General features: G+C 36.1%; 1 protein-coding gene across 11 annotated transcripts in view; it reads left to right on the forward strand.

Annotated features, from left to right (window-relative positions):
• PLXNB2 (plexin B2) overlaps positions 1-20396 on the forward strand; it is a 404398-nt gene that overhangs the window by 26988 nt on the left and 357014 nt on the right. For 2 of the 11 annotated variants that reach the window (XM_039338498.1, XM_039338506.1), the window contains exon 2: positions 10550-10620. The exons of 8 other annotated variants lie outside the window; for them this stretch is intronic. The gene's annotated coding sequence lies outside the window, so the exon portion shown is untranslated. Of the gene's footprint in view, positions 1-9729; positions 10621-20396 lie in introns of those variants that run through there. One more of the 11 variants, XM_039338532.1, reaches the window with a different exon arrangement.

Genomic DNA, 20396 nt, shown 5'->3' on the forward strand with positions numbered 1-20396 from the left:
CCACAGAGACCCTGGTTTGCTGACCTGATGAACCTGTCTCAGTCACCCCCGTGGAAAATTCCCCCTCAACGAGTGTTCTGCACCAGGGAACCATCTGTCATCCGGAACCCCAATGGTTGCAGCTGACTGTCTGGCGCTTGAGCGCTGCATAATGACGCAGGAAGTATTCTCCCCTTGCGCCATTACCATGATTCAAGCTGCACATCATCCTGCGACCAATCGCATATATGATTCCACTTGGAAAATTTTTTGCCTTTGGTGCAGGAAGCGTCAGTTTGACATTTCCAAACTTACCATTCCTCAGATAATAGATTATCTTTTGGATGGGCTGGACAGAGGCCTTGCCCCTGCGACTATTCGCAGGCAAGTGGTGGCCCTGTCCACTCTCCTCACCTGCGTGGATTCGGTCCCATTAGCACACCATCCCAGGATTCGCGCCTTTATTAAGGGTGTGTGCAACACCAGACCCCCCATGGTTCACAGGTACCCATCTTGGGAATTGCCGCGAGTACTTCGCGCTCTCATACGGTCACCCTTTGAACCATTGATGACCGTTTCCTTACGACACCTGTCACTAAAGGTGGTGATCCTGATTGCCATCACATCGGCCAGACGTATCTCTGAGCTAGCCGCACTGTCGGTCAGGAATGACATCTGCATTTTCCACAGTGATAGGGTGGTCCTTAGGCTAGATCCCTCCTTCATCCCGAAGGTAAATTCTCTTTTTCACAGGACACAAGAAGTTATTCTCCCAAACTTCTGCCCAAACCCAACACATGACTGGGAGCGGCAGTGGCATACATTGGACATCCGCAGGGCATTGCAGCGTTACATAAAACGCACGGAGTCTTTCCGCAAGTCAGAGGCCGTCTTTGTGTCCTTCTGACCGGACACTCTGGGGCGGAAAGTTTCCGCCGGCACCATTGGCAGGTGGATCCGAAACTGTATCGCAGAAGCATACCAGGTATCGTCTCTGCCACCCCCAAGTCATCTCACGGCCCATTCCACTCGAAGTGCGGCAACCTCGGCGGCATGGGCAACTCAGGCGTCCATCAAGGAGATTTGTAGGGCTGCGACATGTTCCTCGCCTTCCCCGTTTGTACGCTATTACAAGATCGACCGGTTTGCTTCAGCAGACGCCTCCTTTGGTAGGAGGGTCCTCCAGCAAGTGGTCTCAGAAGTCAATCCTCCAGCCTTATCTGTCTCCCGCCCATTGGGACAGTGAGGCTTGGGTATGTCCCATTGGTGGATTCTCCATATCCTGTACTAGAGGAGGGCGTTGGCCTTACCTGAACGCCTTTTCTCAGTACGGAGATGGAAAATCCACACCCACCCTAAGGTCAGATAGGCCGTTATTAGGGAACTGAGAGCCAATACCTCGCCAACCTTCAGCCACTTCGCCCTCGTTAAGAATGGATCCTCCAGCAAGAGGGGGCATGTCAAGTTTTGGCTACTTGGTCTCAAGAGCAGGCAGACAGAGAAAACCCATTGGTGGATTCTCCATCTCCGTACTGAGAAAAGGCGTTCAGATAAGACCAACGCCCCATCTTTCCCCTTAAGGCAGAGGTGGGGAACAATGGTCCTTTATGATTTGTGGATTTCAACTCCCAGAATTCCTGAACCAGGAAAGGCTGGCTCAGGAATTCTGGGAGTTGAAGTCCACAAGTCATAAATGGGCCATCGTTCCCCAACCCTGCCTTAAGGTTACAAGTGTATTAATACGAACCATGCTGGCTTTTCCTGATGTAATTTTTATATTCTGTGGGATTTTTTGTTTGTTTGTTTCTTATGTTCTTTATTGTCAATTTTTTATTGATCACTATATACTTAAATACAGTTTTAAAAATGATAATTATTTATGAAGACGTTTGTGAGAGAACAGGTCGATGCCAAGTCCATTGCTATTCAAACTTGGAAAAATAATGTAAGCAAGATACAGGTTGGGTCCGTGCCAAAATCTCACTCATGAAAATTGAAAATGAAAGAACAGATTGGGGTCAAGTGTTTTTGTTCAGCCATCTTTTGCATACTGTGTGCTGCAGTTCTTGCAATCTGTTAATTGGACGTATTTAAAGAAATATTAGACCCTTTCTTGATGTTAACTTACCCAGGCTGGGATCGTGGATGCAGCATAGTGATCTCATGTTGTTACAGAGCCAGTTGTATTTGATAACACAAAAACAAGTTGGAGTAGTGAAAAAGTATTCCTTTCATTCTAGCCAACAGATATCTTCGTGGAAAAATCTAGAATAGGATATTTTATTGCATTTTCCATCCCATCAGACATCTGAAATAAATATAATGAATGAAACCTTCTTCACACACAGCAGTTCCATATTAGCTGAGGGTCCAATAATCTTTATTTTATTTACAAAAATACAATTGATTTAGTAAAAATAAGCACTTCTAGCTCCATAAATAGCAGTGAACACAATGTCAAAAATTATCAGTTGGGGATTCAGCATTCAGGATACAATCATCTGAAATATGTATCAGTTTTCCTCAGTACAGCATTATAGGTCAACAAGTCAAGATATTGTGATGGTGCCAGATTTAGAGACCATTATGTTTTTATTTGTATTCCTTATTTCTCTTATTTCCACAGTGACAGTTTTTGAAGAGAGATTTGCAGGTAGTCACTATCTTAAGACACACATACAAGCACACACACCCAAAAAGAAAAGAAAACTTCAAAAGGTGATAAAAGCATTTATAATGTTGATATGCTTGCTCCATGTCTTAAGAACACCCCCCCCCCGGTTCAGGCTCACAAATATACACACACACAACACACACACACACAACACACACAGAGAGGGAAATGTAATAAAGTTGGGAAAATCTTTGCAATGGGTTTTGAAGAAGCATCTTGGGTATTTTTTGGTTTTTGGGGGGACAGCATTTAACTCAGGTTGCTTGTGCTCTCCTTGTTTTAAGTTGTGAATTTGTTGGACATGTATTTTTAGAACTGACCTTGTCCTTCAAACAGCAGTGCAAATTTTTTTGGCCTCATTTAGACATGTCCCAAAGGTGCTCTTTCAAAAGGTAACTGGATTCTCTTTGTTTTTCCTCCCTTTCCTTTGGGACAGCCATGACCTGGATGACGGAGAATTTCCATAGACACTCGTTTAGACATATTAAAATGGACTAAAATGGCAATGTGCGTCTTGCATTTTCTTGATCTTTAGAACATAATGTAAGTTGCCAGTTCCAAATTTAAACAAATGCCAAATAACAATTCCCTCCCCGATGGATAAAACTTGATAATAAAGAGAAAAACTTACTAGCTATGATATTGTAGAATGAATCAAATGACAGGATTAGAAAGGTCAAACTAGAGTCTTGGACTTCAAGAGAGCTAATTTCAATAAACTTAGAGAGGGTTTGGGAAGGATTCCATGGATGAGAATCCTCCAGGGGAAAACAACTCAAGAGGCTTGGGAAATTTTGAAAAGTGAGATAATAAAGGCCCAGTCTAGCACAATACCAACAAAGAGGAAAAATAACAGCTCTCAAAAGATACCAGCATGGCTGCATAAAGAACTCTCTGATCAATTGAAAGATAAAAAGGACAGGTATAGAAAGTGGAAAGAGGAGCACATAACTAAGTCAGAATATCAGCAAATAGCCCGAGCCTGCAAAGACGAAGTGAGGAAAGCTAAGGCTCAAAATGAACTAAGGCTTGCAACTAAAGTCAAAAATAACAAAAAAAGCTTCTGTCAACATGTAAAAAACAAGAAAAAAGTGAAGGAAATGATTGGTCCATTAGTGAGTGAAAGTGGCAAGAAGGTGACAAGCAACAGGGAGAAAGCATAACTATTTAACTCCTTTTTTGCATCTGTCTTTACACAAAGGGAAAAAACAGACCAACCTATCAAAAATAGTGCCATAAAAAACAAAACAGAAATACAAGTTAAGATAGGCAAGAAAATGGTAAGTGAACATCTGTCCAGCCTAGACGAGTTCAAATGACCAGGACCAGATGGATTACACCCCAAGGTTCTTAAGGAACTGGCAGATGTGATCTCAGAACCACTGAACTATATTTTTCAAAGATCCTGGAGCACTGGGGAACTACCAGAGGACTGGAAAAGAGCTGATGTAGTTCCCATCTTCAAAAAAGGAAAAAAAAAGGACCCAGGAAATTACAGACCTATCAGTCTGACCTCAATACTTGGGAAGATTCTGGAAAAGATAATCAAACAACGAATCAGCGAACACCTACAGGCAAACAAAGTCATTACTAAAAGCCAACACGGGTTTGTCAAAAACAGATCATGCCAGAAAAATCTTATTGCATTCTTTGACCAAGTGACAAAATTAGTGGACCAGAGGAATGCTATGGATATAATTTACTTGGACTTCAGTAAGGCATTTGACAAAGTAGATCATAACCTACTACTTGATAAGATAGAAAAATGCAGGTTAGACAGCATCACCACCAGATGGATCAGTAGCTGGCTGACCGGCTGTACTCAGCGTGTGGTCCTCAATGGAACCGCATCTTCATGGAGGGAAGTGTGTAGTGGGGTGTCCCAGGGCTCTGTTCTGGGCCCAGTGCTCTTCAACATCTTCATCAACGATCTGGACAAGAGGATAGATGGGAACTCATCATATTTGCAGACGACACCAAGCTGGCAGGAATAGCCAACACTCCAGAAGACAGGCTTAGGATACAGGAGGATCTGGACAGACTTGAACACTAGGCACTATCTAACAAAATGAAATTCAATGGTGAAAAAAGCAAGATTCTACATTTAGGCAAGAAAAATCAAATGTACAGGTATAGTATAGGGGGTACCTTCCTCAATAGTAGTAACTGTGAGAGGGATCTCAGAGTCCTAGTGGACAATCATTTAAATATGAGCCAGCAGTGTGCTGCAGCTGCCAAAAAAGCCAACACAGTGCTAGGCTGCATTAACAGAGGGGTAGAATCAAGATCATGTGAAGTATTAATACCACTTTACAATGCCTTGGTAAGGCTACACTTGGAATACTGCATCCAGTTTTGGTCACCATGAGGTAAAAAAGATGTTGAGACTCTAGAAAGAGTACAGAGAAGAGCAACAAAGATGATTAGGGGACTGGAGGCTAAAACATATAAGGAATGGTTGCTGGAATTGGGTATGTCTAGTTTAACGAAGAGAAGGATGAGGGGGGACATGATAGCAGTGTTCCAGTATCTCAGGGACTGCCACAAAGAAGAGGGAGTCAAGCTATTTTCCAAAGCGCCTGAAGGCAGGACAAAGAGCAACGGGTGGAAACTAACCAAAGAGAGAAGCAACCTAGAACTAAGGAGAAACTTCCTGACAGTTAGAACAATTAACCAGTGGAACAACCTGCCTCCAGAAATGGTGAATGCTCCAACACTGGAAGTTTTAAAGAAGAAACTGGACAGCCCTTTGTCTGAAATGGTATAGATTTGCATGCCTGAGCAGGGGGTTGGACTAGATGACCTCCAAGGTCCCTTCCAACTTTATCATTATTATTATTATTATTAGGTTACCGTATCTTTTGTTTCAAAGGCAGCATAATACTTTGTCTCAATTTCATTGGCTATATGTATGTTCCTATCTTACATTGTTGCATATATATATCTCCTAAACAGTCATTAAAAAGCTGGCTTGTCATTTTAAAAATGCTGAATTATCATTTCCTCATTTTGAAGTCCCCATTGACATGCATATTGGATTTATGGTGATTGTTTCCTTGTATGTGAGTTGCTCATCTAGTAGTACTAGTAGAGGGCCTTTATTTATCACAGTGGGTTTTTTTTCTTCCTTACACAATAAAATATGTCCTGGAAAGAACCACTAGGATAAGGTAGAAGTTTCTCTATTTTAAGAGAAAAGTACCTAAATATATACTGGAAGGAAATAATGTCCCTTTATCTTACTGATCCAGGAAATTATCTCGTGGCTAAAGATTTTGTACTGTGATTACATTAGTATTGAACAGTAAGAAACAATTACTTGAACGTAAGGTTGATGGGATAAGCCAGATATCTCTTAATTTTTACTTTTTTTTTTAAAGAGCAAGGGATAGATAAATACTATAGCTCGCTAGTGCTCAAAGGGATGGAAATTTGGCAGAGAAAGAAAAGAAATATAGAGCTTGATTGACAAACTCTTTACTGTGTCGCCATTTTGACTGGCTTTTCACAAGGGATGGATGACAAAAAGCTTCAGGGCTTATAAACATGCAATTGCATGACTCTTGTCTGACAGTTAGGAAGAGGACAGAAATTAAACTGGTGCCTTGCAAACCCATTTATAGTAGGGTTATGCTACATTAGTGTTTCTCAACCTTGACAATTTTAAGGCATGTGGACTTCAACACCCAGAATTCCAGCAATGCTGTCTGTGGAATTCTGGGAGTTGAAGTCCACATGCCTTAAAATTGTCAAGGTTGAGAAACACTGTACTACATGGTAAACCCATTCAGTTAGTATTCCTATGTCTGTTTGGAAATGTAAGGAGAAAAATGTATTATGTTGTGAAGCCTTTTCAGAGAATATGATGAGACCATGTTTACTGGAGAAGCTGAAGACCTGCTACTGCTCCTAAGATCCTGGGCATGTAGAAATCGTGTCTTTCACTGGAGATATCTTGGACAGAGTTTTTCTGGGGAAAAGCTATTTAAGATGCCATAGGGGATACTGAGTTCCCTGAGTCTTCAGCTATTCCCAGAGCCAACGTGGGATACTGTTCCCCTTTTTTGGAGAGCATCTCCCTAGTATTGAGTTCTTGGAAGGTCATGGTGTTTAATAGAAAACTTCTGTCCATAGACTATTCATAATTATTTAAATGTAATTGTTGATTAAAAGTGGACATAGTTGAAGTAGAATTCTAGGAAAGTCCCAGTTCATTTCACTTTAGGAAGGTACTCCAAGCAGAAAGAATCAATAATAAATATAATATTATAGCTTTGAATGATAAGTAGTTCAAGAAACTATTATTAGATTATGCCTATTGGTTGCACTGTATTGTGTAAAGCAGTGGTTCTCAACCTGTGGGTCGGGACCCCATGTGGGGTCGAACGACCATTTCACAGGGGTCGCCAAACAACGCAATCCACTATTTTTTCCCCTTTTCCTTAGCTGTGCTACTCCCTTTTATTCTATTGGCTTTTGAAAGCCAATAGAATAGACTCTCTTGAATAGAGTCTAATTCTATTGGCTTTCAAAAGCCAATAGGAATTGTCCAGGCTGTCTCTGCCCTGCTGAGCCCATCAAAAGTCCCATTCTGCAAACGGTGCTGCACCAGTTGAATAGTCCTCGACTTACTACCGGTTGAGTAGTCCTCGACTTACGACCGGTTGGGGGTCGCGGCATTAAAAAGGTTGAGAACCACTGGTGTAAAGGCATTTTTTTCCTTGAGTTCTGGAGGTAAATAAAAGGTTAGTAGAGTTTTCTTTTGTCCAAACTATTAATCAAACAGTTGCAAATTTCTTTCCAAAATATTTCAATTGGGTGTAGTTTGCGTATTGCAAAGCTTGATAGTATAGGAGCAAAATACTATTTGTATTTTATTTTGATACAAAAAAAGAATATAAATTGAAAATTCAACAGGTATAATGCTCTTCTAAATACAATTCTGTGCTATGCAGGGGCAAAATGCTGTGCTTTATCTTCATTATAAAAACTAAGTGAAGAATAACTAGGGTAAGCAGTTAGATATGATGGGTATATAGATCAGACACGTCTTCTTTGACCACTGATTTAAATTGTATGATTGATTTAATTCAATTTTTGGTCAGTAAGGATCCCTAAATTAACACAGTTCTGGTTTCTAAATTGATCTGTAGAATGGAACCAGTTTAGGATGTCAATTTGACTTGGAAGAAAGACTGAGCATGTGCAAAAAAAAAAATCTCCAAATCACCAGATAAGTTCAGAGGCTAGTAATTTGGTTCTATTGTTTGATCAGAGTTGATAATTCAATTAAGAAAGTTGATTTGATTTAGTGATTCAATCACTGATACTTTTAAAATGAATGTTATCGTGATGCCTCTTACCATATAATCTCTAAAAGCACACTTCTCTCCCTCTTCTGAATCCACCTATTTCCAGCTTTCTTTTAGAGGTCAGATAAAAATATCAATTCACAATTGATTAACTAGATTTCACTCTATTGTACAATCTATACAAAAACAAGAATGCTGCTAAACTATTTGCACTTTGATAACGATGTCTGTTACTGTAAAATTTCCACCTTTTCTTCCAATCTCATCTACAAACATACTCACCCATGTGCGCACATGCACACAACTTTGAACAGTGACATTTAATATACAAGACATCAGATTTTGTAACATAGAACAAAGAACTATTAAATCAAAGCATTAAAAAACTTGCTATAATAGATTAATTTTTCTGCACTTGCAAATGACACAAAAAGTGTTAACAAAGATGCATAATGGAGCAGAAGTAAACTGATAGCATATTTAATAGAGGAATTCATTTTTAAAATATTTTTTAGGAGCCAAATGTTTCAACGAGAAGATCATAGCACTTTGAAACAAAATTATCTATTCATTTCAAGGGGAAAGAGTGGTTGGTTTTTTTTTTGTTTTTTTGTTTTTTTACAAATATATGGATTTAAACATGTTTAGTCATCTTTGGAAATGTAAGCAATGTTTTTAAACTTATGCCCATCTGAATAAGCATGAACATCCTGTTGAACTGGTTTTTTCAATTGTTCTCTACTATGGTAGTGGCTGCAGGAATAGCTACAGGGATGATGTAGCTGCATGCTTTTTATGTTATCTAATCCTATGCGCAGAAGGTGCCACCCACAGCAACTGCAGATTTGTTTTTCTTGTGGGAGTCAAGAGCTGACTATATTCAATAGTATGAATTCTTTAAGCAATATGTTAAAAAAATGCTGAAGTGCTCTTAATACCAGTATGTGTATCCACCAGCAGTGCCATTTTGTACTTACATAGAGGAACAGTTGATTCTTAACAAGGATTTAGGACTGAAGGAAATGTTCTTGGGAATAATAATCTGGATCTTAATTTGGAGCATGTTATGCATATTAATTGCCATGGGACTGTTTTCAGAAACAAAATTGCCTCCAAATGCAATTGTTTTCTGTAGCTTATTAAATATACTCCTGTTTTGACTTGGAGTGTTCGTCATACCTGACCATTGACTGTTGGGAGTTGTAATCTAAAATGTTTGGAAAAAACAGTTCTGATTACTTCTAATAAAAATTATTGTGATCCCTGAAAAAAACATGGTATGTTCATCAGCTGTAACAATAAAAATTTATGTATGATATTGCTGATCATCTGCCCCGAAATCATTCTAGAAATTGCCTCTAACATAGGGCTGAATGCACTAAGTCTTTAGTCCTACTCAGTTTTCATTCTCTTGTTTAAATTCTGCATCCAACAGAGTTACAGTCTGTTATTAGATTATACAAGATGAGGGGAAATGTTGCAAGACTATTTTTCTTTCAAGATTATTTCCTTGAAAACTTCACTTTACATTTTCTATTTCTTTCACATTCATTTATTTCAATTAGCATGTTACCCTCCCTTCACTGGTCTTCTGGAGTAAAAACTCGGTAGCTGCTTCTTTAGGAACTTTCCCAAAAAGTCTTAAATATTGTTGGGAGGGGGAGGAGAAAGAGAAATGCCAAAGGGGGGGGGGATCAATAATTGGCTGACTGCTCTTTCTTTCCCTGGAATACTGCGGAGCATTTTGGTGAAAAAATTGGGTACTCACCCAAGCTTTTATTTTTGGGAATGTTTATCCCTTCTACTTTCTATTTGCCCCCCCCCCCCAATATTCTATTTTCAGTGAACAAGTATGAATATAATGGCAGTCTCTCAACTTCTCAGCAAATGCTTTGAATGTGAACTAACCTCTGCAGTTCTTTTTTAGTTTGATTTTTTGACAAATCCTAAAAGAAATATATAGTTCTAACATTAGAAGGTGACTTAAATAGTAATTCAGATGTCATCTATAATAATACATAAATAAATAAAATGAATCACAGTTGGTTACATTCTGTAAATATATTTTATGATATATTAAAGTTCAAAGATTTTTTTGTTCAGATATCTTTTGAATATGACACAGTAAGATATTTTAATACAGTTTCTAGAAAATAGATGTATTAGTAACTACATATCTTAAGGTTTATGTATCTCTATGAATGAGCCTTGATTTGATCACCTTTGAGATTCAAAGAGATACACAATTTGATTATGATTCACTTTAAGGTACTTCATAAAAAATTAATTCAAAAAGGTTCAGCCATAGCCTCGAATGGGAAAATGTCAAAAAAAAAAAAAAACATTCATTTTGAGGCAGCGTGGGAAAAAATAGTAGGAATTCTATTTTTAGTAAACCCTTTAGAGACCTTTAACTATGTTGAAGTTCAGCTGGGTATCTCAAGATTTTTATCAGTATATATTTTTCACATAACTCCCATACTTTTAAGGCTTAGATAATAAAGATGAAGAGGTGACAGCATAATGGCTATCAAAATCTTTAGCGAAATCTTTTAGGCTTGAACTGTATAACTTTGCCTTATAGAAAATGGGCTTAGAACAAAGAGATGGAAGGGCAGAGTTCCCAAGATGCTTAATATCGACCTCCAGGTCTTGGTGAGTCAATATTTATTATTCATAGCATTATTAAACTAGTATTTATTATTATTTTCATATAATAAAAGTTTGAGGGTCAGTGAACAAGCTGAAAATTCATAAAAGAGTCAATGAGCTAAAGAGCTTGGAAACCCATGGTGTAAGGCTAGGGCAAAAACAAAATTTGATCTGGGTTTAATTAAAATCTAATTGAACCATATGTGTAATTATTTGCCATATTTTAAATATGTTTTCCTTTTTTTATAATGAAAAGTAACATTCAGGACATTTTTAGAGGTCTGGGAAATGCTTGAAAAATTTGAGGATAGGTGTAGATATTAATGTAGTCCACCCTCCAATTTTGTTGAGAAATAAAATGTCCAAATTGAAATGACCTTTTACCCAAGAAGTGTCTTATAAGCATGGTAAGGATTTTGGTATGCAATTCTGATGCTTTGCTCTGCCATAATAGAGCAATCTTGGATTTTACCACAAAATATGTATAATAGGAGTCTTTGGGACATTCATATCCTTTTATATTATTACATATATATACTTTCCAAATAAATACATTTTTCTTTCCTTTCCCAGATATAGTTACTGAGACATGAGTGTTCTAGTAATTTCCAAATCCTTTCATCAGATGGATTTAGCAGTGTGTGGGTGGTGCAAAAAATGTACTCAAGCCATTTGTTACCCTAAGTTAGGCGTGTGCTATTCTATCTTGTGAGAAATGTAGCATGTGGAGAAACAAAGGCATCTCATTCATCAAATTGTATCATGGTGTCACTAATTCTATTTTTGAGTTATGAATTGTGAATGAATTTATGAAAGATTCTGGTGGAAGAATCCATCTGTCCATATGACAAGACGTTAAGAACCTATACAGTAGTACAACAGGCGTAAAGGCTATTTGACATGAAGATTAATTGCTTCAAAATATTTCAGGAAGATTCAAGTTTTTAACATAGAATTTCATCTATTCTTTTTGATTTGATATAAACAACTACATGCACAGCATTTGCTGTTTATTAAAACTTCAAAATAGTGTTAGTGTTGATTTAGGAAAATGTTCTAAAAAGCATTGACAGGAAACGAGTTATAGGTCGAGTTTTTTAAAGATAACAAGTCAGAAGTTATAAAGTGAAAAGAAGCTCATAGATAAGCTTGATTAAGTTAATGGCTAAACTCATTGTCTACATGATTGCTCTGCATTATTAGAAAATTGTTTACCTCTCCTATTGTAGACAACTTAATGTGCTGTATTAGGTAGAACCAAGCTTTTATGTTAAGAATAATACTGGCTCTAAGCAGAATTTAGAAAATGCATTTCTTGAAGTCCCATGCTGTGTCTAGAAATTGTTTCTTACCATCTTTTGTCCACTATGTCAGCTGATTTGAATGATACAAGAATCTGTTTTTATGCATCACATAAAAGCAAGTGCATTTTTTTTTTTTTATTGAAATTTTTCAAAAGTTTTACAAATAAAAATCCACCCCCCCCTCCCCAACCACCCCGCCCCCCCCCGACTTCCCAGAACTGAATATAGGATTATTTAACAAATATTTTAAAAATAACATTTGCAATTTATAAAATAATTAATAATAATAATAAAAATCACAATAATAATATATATAATAATAATATAGATAACATAAACTTTAAAATGAATAATATATACTAAAAAAGAAAAAAAAAATAAAAAGAGAAAAGAGAGAGAGAAAGAAGAAAGAAGAAAGTAGACGAAGAATAAAGCATATATATATATATAAAAAAAAAATATATGAATAATAATACATAAAAAATGTATATATATAAAAAAGAAAAAGAAGAAAGAAAGAAAGAAAAAACAATAATTACAAATTATAAAAAGGCTAGATAATATTTTTCCATATCCAAATTATGTTGTATAAAATTTATCCATTTTTCCCATACCGCAAAAAATTTTTCTTGAGATTGCTCCTTTAAGAAAGCCGAAATCTTTGCCATTTCTGCCAAATACGAAACTTTATGAAACCATTCTTGTAAAGTAGGCAAAGATTCCTTCTTCCAATATTGTCCTATTAACAACCTAGCGGCTGTAATCAAATTTAACATCAATATAACCTCCTTAGCATCACAGTCAATAACAATACCTAGTAAAAATAATTGCGGAGTAAATTTTACCCTCCTTTTAAAAATTCTTTGAATATTCCACCATATCTTAATCCAAAAAGCTTTTATATGCTTACACGTCCACCAAATATGGTAATAGGTAGCATCCAAATATCCACATCTCCAGCATTTCGGCTGTAGATTAGGGTACATAATGGACATTTTCTTTGGGTCAAGGTGCCATCTATAAAACATCTTATAAAAATTCTCTCTTAAATTTTGCGCTTGTGTGAATTTAACATTTCTTATCCAAATAAGTTCCCAAGTATCCATTGAAATCGTTTCACCAATATTCTGTGCCCATTTAATCATACAATCTTTAACTAGTTCAAGTTCTGAATCTAATTCCACTAAAACCCCATAAACTCTCTTAATATGGGTTGGCCTTTGATCTCTTACTTGTTTTAAAAAAATTTCATCTTCTCTAAGCCAGCCCATTTTACAATCCATCTTCCATCTATCCACTATTTGTCTATATTGGAACCATGAATAAGTTAAGTTTTCATGTGTTAATTCTTCCAAAGATTTTAACTGCCAGTCTTGGCCATCCCATCTTAATAACTGTACGTAAGAGACCTTGTCCATATTTACCCCTTTCCTTATACCTTCTATGGCATGCCGAGGTATAGCCCATAATGGTATTTTGAAGTCACTTTTATAATACTTTCTCCACACTCTTAGCAAAGAGTTTCTTATAATATGAGACTTAAAAACCCAATCCACTTTTTTATTAAATATTAAATAGGCATGCCATCCAAAAAATAGGTCCCAGCCTTCCAAATGAAGTATTTCTGTATTTGTTAAATTCACCCAGTCGCTAATCAATGTCAATACTACAGCATCATAATACAATTTCATATTTGGTACCTTGAGTCCACCTCTCTCACGAAAATCTTGCATTATTTTAAGTTTCACCCTTGGTTTTTTCCCTGCCCAAACAAATTTATTAATACCTTTTTGCCATTCATCTAAATTACGTTCGTTCTTTAAAATAGGTAACATTTGAAACAAAAAAATAAACTTTGGCAGGACATTCATTTTAATAACTGCAATTCTGCCCATAAGGGATAACTGTAAATTATTCCAGTTTTTTAAATCCTTCTGTACCTCCATCCACAGCTTTTCATAATTATTTTTATACAATTTTACATTAGAAGCAGATAATGTAACCCCCAAATATTTTACCTTATCAACAATTTCAAAGTCTGTTAAGTTAACTAGAGCCTGTTTATCACCATTAGTCATGTTTTTAGCTAATATTTTGGTCTTATTATTATTAATTTTAAAGCCAGAAACACGTCCATATTGTTGAATCAATTGTAATAATTTCACCACCGAAGAAACAGGTTGAGACAAAGTAACAACCAAGTCATCTGCAAAGGCTCTTAATTTATATTCTTTTTTATTAATTTCTATTCCTTTTATTTCTTGAGACTCCCGAATTTTAATCAACAAAATTTCCAGTGTTAAAACAAACAATAACGGAGACAACGGGCATCCCTGTCTTGTTCCTTTTTCTATTACAAAAGCCTCTGACAAACCCCCATTTACAATAATTTGAGCAGTCTGTTTTTGATATATATTGGATAATACTTGTAATATATTTTGTCCAAAATTCATCTCCTTGATTAAACACAGCATAAACTGCCAATTCACTTGATCAAAGGCTTTTTCAGCATCCAAAAATATCAGCCTGCAGAGACTTGGTTATTCTTTTCTAAATACTCTAATAAATTAATAATTTGTCTAACGTTATTCTTCATATACCTTCCAGTTATAAAACCCGATTGATCCCTATGTATAAACTGCTGCAAGATCCCCATAAGCCTGTTAGCTAAAATTTTTGCAAAAATTTTATAATCCACATTTAAAAGAGATATAGGCCTATAATTTTTAGGCAAAGTAAGATCTTGACTATCTTTTGGAATCAATGATATAAATGCATTACGCCAGGATGGAGGGATCTCTAACCCCTGTAATAAATTATTAAACAGTTCACACAACGGTTGAGTCATCTCTTCTACTAAAGCTTTATAATAAATAGATGTCAACCCATCCGTACCCGGCGCTTTGCCCAATTTCAATTGTTTAATAGCTGTAACAATTTCTTCCTTAGTAATTAAACCGTTAATCTTTTTTTCCTGATCTTCTGTTAATTTAGGAAAGTTAACTTTGCCTAAATAATTATTTATATCTGTAATTTGAATATTAGTACCCTTATATAATTTTTGATAGTATTCTAAAAAAGATTTCTTAATCAATTCTTTCTGATAAACCAATTTACCATTATAATTTATTTTATCTATATTCCTCTGTTTCTGTTTTTTTCTTAACTGATAAGCCAACCATCTCCCTGGTTTATTAGCATTACAAAATGTATTTTGTTTCATAAATAGCAAATTAGTTGCAGCTTGATCAGCCATCAGCATGTTAAATTGTGTTTTTAGCAATTTTAAAGCTCCTTTAACCTTTTCATCTAAGGGATTTGAAATTAAAAGTTTCTCTTTTAATTTAATCTCCTCTTCCAAGTCTTTCCGTTTCTGAGTCTGTTTCTGTCTATGCAAATTATTCATTTTTATCAAAATACCACGCATAAAAGCTTTACTTGCATCCCAGACCATTGACATTGATGTTCCCTTGTTCATATTTAAAGTAAAATATTCCTTTAAACATTCCTTTAATTTATGAACATTTTTTTCTTGTTTAAATAAATTCTCATTCACCCTCCAGGATCTCCTATCTTCCTTCTCTACAAACAGTTCCATCCAAACTGGACTATGATCGGACAATGTCCTAGGAAAAATTTTTACATTCTTCACCCTGTTGTATAAATCTGTTGTGATCAAAAAGAAATCAATTCTTGAGAAAGATTGGTGTCTATCTGAGAAAAACGTAAAATCCTTTTCTTCTTGATTACGTTCACGCCAATAGTCTCTCAATTCCCAATCTTCTTTCATATCAAAAAAGGCTTTAGGTAATTTAGCCTGTTTAAAAAAGGTAGAAGAGCCTTTTTTGTCCATTTGTATATCTAAGACACCATTCCAGTCTCCCATTAAAATCACAGATCTATAGTCCAACAAAGTTATTTTCTGATGTAGTAACCTATAAAATTGCTCCTGTTGCTGGTTTGGTGCATACAACCCCACAATAAGAATTTTCTTGCCATATAAACCAAGTTCAAGCATAACATATCTTCCGTAAGGGTCTGATTCTAACAAGGTAGCGGATAAATTCTGTTTAACATAGATTACCACACCCCCTTTCTTCCCAGGGGCGGGAGATACAAAATGAGATCCCAAGCGAGGATTATTTAAATATTTTTGATCTTTAGCTGTAATATGAGTTTCTTGCAAGCAAATAATATCATTGTTATGTTGTTTCAAATAGTGGTAAATTTTTTTTCTCTTTTGAGGAATGTTTAATCCATTAACATTCCAGGACAGGAGCTTTGCCATCTCCCTTGGCCTTCAGCCTGGAGAAGATCCGCTCAAATTCTGCTGCTGATGAATATGTAGCAGAGCTTTTGGGTCTTGCTCCTCCCACCGGCACTGAAGCAATTTGCTGAGTAGATTCTTCAATTTCTTTTTCTTTTTCTTTTTTCTGTTGTTCTTTTTCTTTACGTTTATGTGCTGCACGGGTCATTCTCTGTTCTTTAACCTCTGGTTGAGACATCCATACCACCTGTCCAGCAGTCATCATCCCTGTACCTTCAGATTTCTGTTCCATCTCTTTGTCACTCAAGACTTTATGCATCATGGGCAAAGGAGAGCCTGCTCCCAGGACCGTTTTATAAAATTCCTTAGCTTTAACAACTGTATTAAGTCTATAACGTGTCCCCGCATGGCTCAAAACAATGCCCATCGGAATCTCCCATCTAAATGGCATTTGTCTTGCTTTAAGTTCATTTACTAAAAAAGCAAAATCTTTTCTGCTTCTTAAAATTTTAGGTGGAATTTCCTTTAAAATAATAATATCTTGGGCAGCAATCTGAAATCTTTTATTATAAAAAGTTTGTAGAATCTGATTTCGCAAAGACTTCTTAGCAAAATATATCACCACATCTCTAGGCAAATTCCTCTGTTTTGCAATCCAAGAATTAACTCTATAAATTCTTTCCACATCCCCACGTAACTCTTCTTTATCAATATTCAAAATAACAGCCAAGTCATTAATCACCATTTCCATCAAATCTTGAGTTTTATCTTCTTTCAGACCCCTTATTCTCAAAGCATATTCCATCTGTCTATACTGGAACATAAGAATATCATCTTGTGAAGTCTCCACTTTTTTCTCCATATCTTGAAATTTATAATCCAAAAGTTCAACTGTTTCTTCAATTTCCTCTACTCTGGAGTCCAGCTTCACAACCACTGAGGCCATTCCAGATAGAGCTAGAAGTATATCATCCCTCAAAATAGCATTATTCTGTTCTAAAAGCTCCTTCATTTCTTTCTTCATTTCCTCCTTAGTTTCAGATTTATTCTGGTCCAAAAGTTGTTTCATTTCCTCCCTAAACTGTAAGACAGCACTTACCATTATTTCTTTAATGTCTTGTGCTGATGTGCCAGATGGGGGAGGTGAAGGTGGAGTGGATTTAGGTTGCTGCACTGAGGGTATTATTTTAAGTTGTTGTTGCACAGTAGAAGTAGCAGGAGAAGAAGTTACTTTAGAAGCTGCAGTAGCTGGTTGTCGTTTTGAAGCCATTTTAATTTATCTTCCTTTCTTCTTAAAAATACCGATAAAAATAAGTAATCCAAAAAAAAAATTAAAAATAAGATAAAATAGAATAAAATAAGATCAATCTAAAAGTCCCCAAGAATAAAAAAGTAAAAAAAGTAAAAAAAAAGCAGTATTAAACAACAATTCAGCCGATCCGTCTTTTAAAGGAAAAAAAAACTTTCAAAACGCCATTTTACTTTCACTCTCACTTTTCCGCCCGAAAAAAAAGAGAAAGCTTAAAAAAATAAAAAAAAATCAGCATATACTAAATAAACTAAATAAACTAAAAAAAAATAAAATGAAGCTAAACTATAAATAAAATCCTTTAAACAGTTCTGTCCGGTTTAAGATTACTCACGGTTTCTTTAAGTACGGAGATGGTAGCGGCGTCTCGCTTTGTTTCCGAAGAAACAAAGACAGCTGAGAGGCGGAGAAGGCAATGAACTCCGAGGGAACCCTCTTTCTACCCCCCTAAAAATAAAAATCCAGGGAGAGTTAAGAGGTTCTACCTCTATTCATGCGATCTCTGCCCCTTCCCTTCGCCCGGGAAGGGGATTGCGAGCCGCGGGCCAGCTGGTAAACGCTGTGCTCCGCGGATCTGACACCTTCTCAGGAGGACGGCTACAAAGTAGCCGCCATCTCCACCGCTTTAACCACCGGAACTCCAGCAAGTGCATTTATAAAGACCATAATAGTACTAGAAAATTCAGTTCAGAGGATTAAAAAAAAATTAGATGTATATATCACTGCTATGGTGTGTCTGCTGTAGGATGACTAGTATTTTAAGAAATACCAGTAAATCAGATATGGTTTTAGTTTCTGAAGATCCCTTTAGTTACTTTTGAATCAGATTCAGAATTCTTTTGCTTCTATATAAATGCATGTGCAAGCTAGATATTATACCTAAAAACATCAGATTATGTAGTGATACATCCAGATATAATACTTTATGGGAGAAATTAAAAATATTCGGAGACATTCACACCCAATATGTAAAATAAGAACACATCTTTTTTTGTATACTGAATGTAAAAAGCATCCATAGCTACAGTGTTTTCTGTGACATCACATATTCGTTGTTCCCCTTATTTTATTTTATTTTTTTGTTGTGGTTGTTATTTCTTAATAGCAGGGATGAGCAATTAATTTTCCCAAGAGACCACATGAGAAACTGAGGCAGGTATGGAGAGCTACTATTCCCCCGCCCTTGCTCCCCTTTCTGCCATTGCCCCACCCCTACCACCAATGTCATGGGCCAGACCAGGACTGCTCGCAGGCCAGATGTGGTTCACGGGCCATAAAATGCCCAGATCTGCTTAAGACCCAGCCTTAATTCTTAACAATAAGTATAATCATTACATTTTAAGGCTTGCATTATTTAGGTTGCAAAGCCCATTAAATTAATGCTAGATATCATATAGAAAGTTCTAATTCTTTGTGGATACTATTATAGGTAGTTCTTGATTTATGATCACAAATGGGACCAGAATTTCTGTTGATAAGCAAGGCAGGTGTTAACAACTTTTTTTTCCATGCTTGTTAAGTGAATCATTGTAGTTGTTAAGTGAATCATACAATTGTTAAGCAAATCCAGCCTTCCCCATTGATTTTGCTTGTTGGAAGCTGGATGAGGTTGCAAATGGCAGTCACATAATCCTATGACACAGCAGCTGTCATAAACAAATGCTGGTTGCTAAGCATCCAAATTTTGATCACCCAACCATAGGGATGCCGCAATGGTTGTAAGTGCAAGGACCATTTAGTCACTTTTTTTTCAGTGCTGTTGTAACTTGAAATGGTTATTTACCAAATGATTGTAAATTGAGGACTATCTGTAATCCAGATTCACAGTGCCAGCTTTAGAATGAGTTTTTGTTAGTCCTGGTACTGCTAATATATTCTAAAATGATGTGTATATGTGTTTACAAGAATCTGTGTATCAAACTGAGATTCCAGGAGTGCCCATCTGGAACTACATTTTTCCCATTCCTATTTTCCATTCCACTTAAGACCTATTTTTTATATAAACAAAAATGTCCCTTTAAAATGGTTAAATAAGTATGTTAAGTATGTGCTGTTGCTATGCTGCTTCGGCTTCTTAATTTAATGGTCTTGTAGCTGATTGAGTATGTTTGACCATTCCTTTCAAAGATACAGTGATCAGTTAATGCATAAGTGAACATATGTAATATGGACAAAGTTATTCTTTATAGCTGCTGAATTGAATTGGTTTTGCTGTGTGCCATATGGAGTTTATAACAAGCTCTAATTTGATATTTGAATCAGATTGAGGCATTTCCCCTTCACTTTAGAATTCCTTGAAATGATGTGAAAATTGTAGCCTGAATGGTGTGGCCAGAAGATATGGAGTGCCTCACTAGATATAATTACGATCCTTTTAGTCTTGAAGTGGTTGCAAGAGGATTTGTGATTGCAGTCTACATCTTGGGATATCTTCTAATTATCAAGAGCTAGAAGTACTTTAAGATGGACAATCAGGCATACATAAGTGGTCATCCATTGTCCATTTCAAACTTTGGAGTAGCCTATAATGTGCAATCATGTATTACAAAAATCAGCCAACTTAAGTTTATTCAAAATGCTAAAACATAATGTGGTTTATCTGATTTGGGTTTAGAATATGTAAAACTAGCAATTTTTGGTTTGTAAACCATGAATTGTGGCTTATGTTGTTATCAGCAAATTGGGGATTATTCAGTAACCACCTTATGTATGTTATCATAGCCTTCCTAGTGAATGAAATAATCCCAAAGTGGATTATTTAGTTAAGTGGATCTTGGTTTTGGTAAAATGTATAAAATTTTGCCATTAGTAATGCAAATTGGATGACACCTTCCCTGAAATTAAAATATATGCTTGGTTTTTATAAATGCTATTACAAACACTGGTGAAAAGAAACTAG

This window comes from Crotalus tigris, unplaced genomic scaffold, assembly GCF_016545835.1.
Source record: "Crotalus tigris isolate CLP2741 ecotype Arizona unplaced genomic scaffold, ASM1654583v1 scf7180000017549.6302385, whole genome shotgun sequence".
In the NCBI taxonomy this organism is placed as follows: Eukaryota; Metazoa; Chordata; class Lepidosauria; order Squamata; family Viperidae; genus Crotalus; species Crotalus tigris.